Raw genomic sequence first — 6511 nt, 5'->3', positions numbered from 1 at the left:
GGTCATGTAGACTTAGAGAGGGCCCAAGGTTATGAGGACCGGGGAAGATGGCAAGATAATGAGAGGAATTTGAACACCGTTCCATTCAAGGTGAAACTTCCTACGTTCCAAGGAAGTAGCAATCCGGAAGAGTTCCTTGAATGGAAATTGCAAAGTGAGCGCATCTTCTTCACAAACTGTCACGACCCAACCCCGTAGGCCGTGACTAGTGCCCGAACTGGGCACCCGAACACACTCATCAAATCCGAATCACATACAGATAGCGTATACGGGCACAAATATCACACGCTGCCTCAAATTATATCAAACTGTCTCAGACACATTTCAAACACAACCATATATGTACATATATATCAGAAGCCGACAAGGCTATCAAATGGCGCAACGGCCCAAAACATATACAAACGCACGCCAACAAGGCTGCCATGGCGAGTGGGATCATACAAACACACCTATACAGAAGTAGGCACAACCCACATATACGTCTACAGACCTCTAAACAGACCAACCGAATCATATGGAGGGACAGGGCCCCACCGTACCCCTGAACAAGTACATACATATGTAGCGAACGAAGATATATACCAAAATGCAGGCTCCGGAATAAGAGGAGCACTCCAAACATCAGAAGAAGGTGTCCTAAACGGCTGGATCACCAAACTGTGCGTCTGCACCTGCGGGCATGAAACGCAGCCCCCCGAAGAAAGGGGGTCAGTACGAAATATGTACTGAGTATGCAAAGCAGAAGATACAGAAAACAAATCTGAGGCATAAACGAAATAGAAGTACAGAACATAAGTGCAAACCCAAAATATCAAAATGTTTACTCTCAAAATATAAGTCATGCATAGGGCACAGAGAATATGGTCGCCCGCCCGTCGATGGCGCCATAACACAGCATAACACCAGAAGGTTCAAATCTCCGTATCCCCGTCACACATCATAACACAGCATAACGCCATACACAGCATAACGCCAAATATAAGTGGAACCCGGCCCTCTAGCGAGTGGCTCGGTGAACCATCAACACAGCATAACACCAGAATATATCAAAGTGCGCACGACAACAGAACCGGCCCGGGATCCGGCGAAAGATATAACAGAACGCACGAGCAGAGTCGTGAGTAACCATATGCACAAAATCATTATCATGGACTCAAATATAAGTAAAATAACCATACTTGAAAATCGAAATAATAGTCATACCAAATTCTTTCAAAAGTCTTCCGAATCACATAAAGGAAAGTCGCGGGACCCACGAACGGGTATCGACCCGAGCCGGGCCCGCCTATGGAGAACATACTCATCATACGCCATACAAACTCCTACGAAGATATCGAAGCAATCCGAGCCTTTATGAGAAAGATACGGCGTCCGGAATTACGAAATTCTTTAAAACAAAACTTTTTTGTGAAACATTTGGAAATCAGTTATTTCGAAGACATAAGGATTCATATTTCATCACATCAAACATACGAGTGCCAAGAAATATATAAGAGTCATAACGTACTCGGATTGCGAATTTAGAATTTCCTCGAGGCTCGTGACATAACCTATGTATGACTAAGGCATGCCAAAAGAAGGAAGATTTGAGCTTTACATACCTTATTTGCCTTTTACGCCTATCCAAATTCAAGTCCCGTTTCCTCCAAAATCTACAATTGGTCACATTTACCAAATATTAATTATTAGGCTTTAGGAATTTAATCTCAACCCAATACTTGTCTATAAATATTTGGGCAGCATTTTCTTTATACAACTCGCCTAACCCGAAACAAAATTTTAATAACATTGATGTACCCACGTTCTTCATTTTTTATTTTTTTTATTTTTTTATAGCATAGTTGTATATACGTTCAATGCATATGTTGTATATATATCCCTCCTAATTTATCTAATTGAGGAGCATGATCCCATTTATTAATTAAGTTCCCTCCTTTTGCATTAAGTGTTCTACACGTGTCCTGTGCATATATATTTTTAACGAATTGGCTGCTATGCATACTTATCACTTAAGAAATATGATATGCTTCATTAACTAACCACCACATATCTTGAATAATTACTCTCCACGTATAAAGCTCTAGTGAAGCTTAGTCAAAGTAAGTGACTCCATTAAGAAAGTGTTAGCGTTATAAATGCTTCCACCACAATTTCCCGCGATAAATTTTGTAGTTCCCATTTCACAATTTAATTATGACTTGGACGAATTTAAATATATCTAGTAAAGGATAATTATTATCTACGTTCAACAGTGGTCTTTCAACACTTAATAACCATTATGCTTTCCAACATTCTACCATTTGTTTTTGATATATTGCAATCTGTTTCATCACGTAGGAGTCAAACAATCTACTCCAACCCATAACATATTTATACAATTACTATGACTTAAACTCACGGCTTCCGATCACCGTCCCGTGAGTTCTTAACAAATACATACCTTTTATTGCTCATACGAGCTCGTAGAAGGTCGCAGACTAAGGATCATACTTGGGTCACCTTCGTAAAAGCTTCCCCGATATTTTACTTCATTATAGAGTACGGTTCACCTTGCTTTGAAGCTCTTGAAGAAGAGGAGAGAAATCTTGGCTGCCAATAGCTAGAGCAAAAACGCTACACCCATCTTAATATTGAAGAAAATGTTTTTAGTGTCTCATGGAAGGTTGTCCGTATATGGCCTTGATGAGGCGGTGAACTCTCAAATAAAAAGGCACTTTTATTACTTAGCTACAAGGTTAACTCATTTCTACATTAATTACTTAATATGGTAGGTAACTCCTTGTATATATCTGTAGACATAATCACGTGAAAACACATGACAAAAGTTAATGACATTGGAGAGTGTTCTTTTGTCCTTTCTACCACATGGCCAGTATTGATGTGGTTAGATATTATTTTAATACTTTATGAAATGCTCATAAATGGTTACTATAATTTGAAGTAGAATTTGACAGCAACTTATATTCTTGGAAAAAAATAATAATAAATTTACAACGTTAAAATAAAACACTTAGGCAAATAAATGTTTACCATACTTTGGAAGTGTATATATATTTTATCAAAACTGATTTTTTTTCCAACTAATATCAAGAGTACGAATATTTTAATTCTCAAAACGGTAAAAGATACCTTTTGTTTTTATGAGAAAATAATTTCTATCTTTATTCAAATAAATTTTCAAACCTCGACGAAACTTATTTTCTTCGATTTGTTTAACCTCAAATCCTTACGGTACATGTATACCATCACTTTAACCACCTATAAGCTTGGGGGATAACCTCGTGTCCGTTACTAATATCATTTAACTCGCACGCTTTCCGACGTACGAAAATATAGGATATAACACAAACAATGTGTCCGAGGCATTGAAGGCAAAGTATGCCCTCACTCAATTTAAGGGATACACTTCTACTTGGTGGGAATCTAAAAAGTTACAAAGGGCTCAACAAAGCATCTATGATCTTCCAACTTGGAACGACTTGATCGAGCTCATGGAAACAAGGTGGCTTCCCCCCCATATACCATCAAGATGCATTCAAAAGGTTGTGCATGTTGAAGCAAGGGTTGAAAAGTGTGGAAGCGTACTTTGATGAGTTTGAGGATTTGCGGATAAAGTCCAAGATAGAAGAGCATGAGGAGTACACTATTATAAGGTTTGTAGCCAACTTGAATCGGGACATCTCTAAACCGATGAGGCTCAAGACTTATAATAGTCTTGAAGAGGCATTCCATGATGCATCCAAGGTTGAAGCGGATCTAAAAGAATAGAGGTCTTACAAAGACAAAAACAAATCATCTTCAACTTGGAACCAAGGGAAAGAGAAGTGGAAGCCGTCCACTTGCGAGAAGCCCAAGATCACTACTCCCACTCCTCAAGCTAAGTTTGATTACAAGGCTAGAGGAGACGACCAAGTCAAAGGAGGTAACAATGCTAAACCTAACTTCCCTCGTCCATCTACCATTCAATGTTTCAAATGCCAAGGTAGAGGACATATTGCAAGTGAGTGTCCCAATCGGAGGACTATCACTATAGTGAAGGATGGGTATCGAACCGATGATGAAATGAGGGCAGGGTTGGTCATGATAAGGAAGGATAAAGTAGTGAGTGTGAGGGTGATTCCGAGGATGAAGTTGAATTGAGATATGAGGAGACCTTGAATCATGCTATTGTCGCTAGAAGGGACACAAAATCTCTATCTAGAGAAGAGAGTGACCAATGGGAGAACTTGTTTCATGCTAGGTGTAAGATTTTGGACAAGGTTTGTTCCTTGATCATTGATGGTGGGAGTTGCACTAATGCGGTTAGCCAATTCTTGGTTGAAAGTATGAAATTCCCCACAAGAAAACACCCTAGCCCCTACAAGCTTCAATGGTTCAATGAAAGTGGAGAAATGCGGGTGACCAAGCAAGCAATTATCCAATTGATCATTGGAAGATATGAAGATGAAATCTTATGTGATGTGGTGCCAAAGCAAGCGTGCTATATTTTGCTTGGAAGACCTTGGCAATTTGATGTGGATGCTCAACATAGTAGGTGGACCAACAAGTATTCTTTTGTGGTCAAAGGTAAAAAGTATGTCCTTGCTCCATTGACTCCCCATGAAGTGCGAGAAGACTATAGAGTCATGAAAGAGCTACGTGAAAAGATGAAAAGAGAGGAAATAGTTGTTAGTGAAAAGGAGACCTTGTTTGCTCAAGGAGGACAAGGTTCGACCCAAGAGAAGAGTAAGAAGTGTATGGTCACTAGAGGAATGTTAGGAGGAGAGGAAAGGTGTAGTGAAGAGAAGGAATTGGTACCAAGTCAAGCTAACCCCTCTAACTTTTCTATTTCTTCTAGTTGTTTTGTTCCTTTTGTAGGTACTTACCCGGACGATCACCCCAAAGAGGACATGGACCTGAGTTTCCTAGTTCCTTTATGGTGAAGTAGTGCTACCCCCTTCCAAAGAGGAAGGCCAATACAAGGAACTTGACCAAATTGACAAAGGTGATGTGCTTCAACAAAGAGGTAACAAAGCTAACCTTTCTACTTTAGCAAATGTGAACCACTTTGTGCTTGATGAACAATTGAGTAGAGGTAAAGTTTTGCCTTTTGTGGGAATTAGAGACCCTTTGTTAATTGATGATGTCTTGGTGAAAAGTGCTTACACACTAGTTGATCCTTTTGATGACTATATTGACTCTTCTTGCAAGAGTAAATTGTGTCCATCTAGTGGTAGCACTTGTGTTGATATTGATCCTTTTGAGAGTGAACTTGCTTATTTTGGATGTGATCTTGTGATTGGGCATACTCTCTTCAAGGATAGTAATTTTCTTGATAATGATATAGTGAATGATTGTGAAATGCATGACCTTGTGTTTTGTGATGTTGAAAATGAATCCATTCTTTGGAATCACAAAGTCACCAAAATTCCACTATGGTATGATTGTCACACCCCATTTTTACCCGGAGGTTAAAGTAGAGGTACGACATATTGGAGATTCCTGTTTTGTTTATTTTAAGGAGTCGCCACCTAATTATTTATGGTGAATTAGGACACCTAAAGTTTATTAAAGTTATGTTAAAAGTTAACTCTGTTTAAGGTCTGCGAAACTTAAGATTCTAGGTAAGGGTTCAATTAGTCTAAAGGAAAGGTATTAGGCACCCTTTAAGACCCATTAACAATGGTTAACCGACCGGACTAAAATTTAATTAGGCTAAGTGTAAATATGGTATTATAGAAAAAAGAAAGTAGCTTTGTAAGTATGACTAAAGTTATAGATAGACATGTAAGAATACTATTTAAAATAAAACTTGTAGAAAATAATAATTTGTATAAAAGAGTACTTTTAACGCTATTTCGAAATACGACCTATAAATATTGTTAAGACTTTAAACGAAAGTATAATAGTGTTGTTTAAAATAATACTTGTAGGAAAACATAGCAATTCGCGTAAAAGAAGAATCTAAATGTTAAATGAGACTTAAAGATATTGCCAAGGCCTTAAATGAAAAATATAGTAATGTTATTCAAAAAATAAGATTTTGTAGAAAATAGGGTAATTTGCCTATGAATAATAGCCTTTTAAAAGATGATTTGTTAAATGTTATCTTTAGATGAAATGATGTTATATGAATATGGTGGTGTAGAAATGCCTAGACTTATGTTCTTAAATACGATGAAAAGTCCGTAAGTTTCTTTCTATTTTTTTTTTTTTTATCACTCTTTATTTAAACAATTTCGGCTAAAAATATGTATAATTGGATAAATCTTGTAAATGTTTATAAAATATGATTGAATTCCTATTTAACGATGTTTTGAAGTTCATGAGATAATAAGAATAAAATATGATTCACTTAACTTAAAAAAAAAGAAAATATAGTCATATTATTTGAAAATCAATTATTCTAAAGATAAATATTGTGGATAATAAATAATTTCGACATAAACTAATGAAGCTAATTGTTAGTTTTCTCTTTGAATTAACTACCCATTGTTAAACTAAACTTCACTAGTTTGCTAAAGTTCAT

General features: G+C 37.1%; 1 long non-coding RNA gene across 1 annotated transcript; it reads right to left on the bottom strand.

The window, feature by feature from the left end:
* Nucleotides 1-288: 288 nt before the first annotated feature.
* LOC132606729 (uncharacterized) lies at nt 289-2718 on the bottom strand. Its single transcript, XR_009570057.1, has 3 exons — nt 2444-2718; nt 1605-1655; nt 289-674 (listed from the first exon to the last, which is right to left on the bottom strand). It is a non-coding gene; the product is annotated as an uncharacterized LOC132606729 (long non-coding RNA).
* Between the last annotated feature and the right edge of the window lie 3793 nt (nt 2719-6511).

Source organism: Lycium barbarum, chromosome 1, assembly GCF_019175385.1.
Source record: "Lycium barbarum isolate Lr01 chromosome 1, ASM1917538v2, whole genome shotgun sequence".
In the NCBI taxonomy this organism is placed as follows: Eukaryota; Viridiplantae; Streptophyta; class Magnoliopsida; order Solanales; family Solanaceae; genus Lycium; species Lycium barbarum.
The sequence above is the reverse complement of the archived record's forward strand: the minus strand, read 5'-3'. Positions and strand labels throughout refer to the sequence as shown.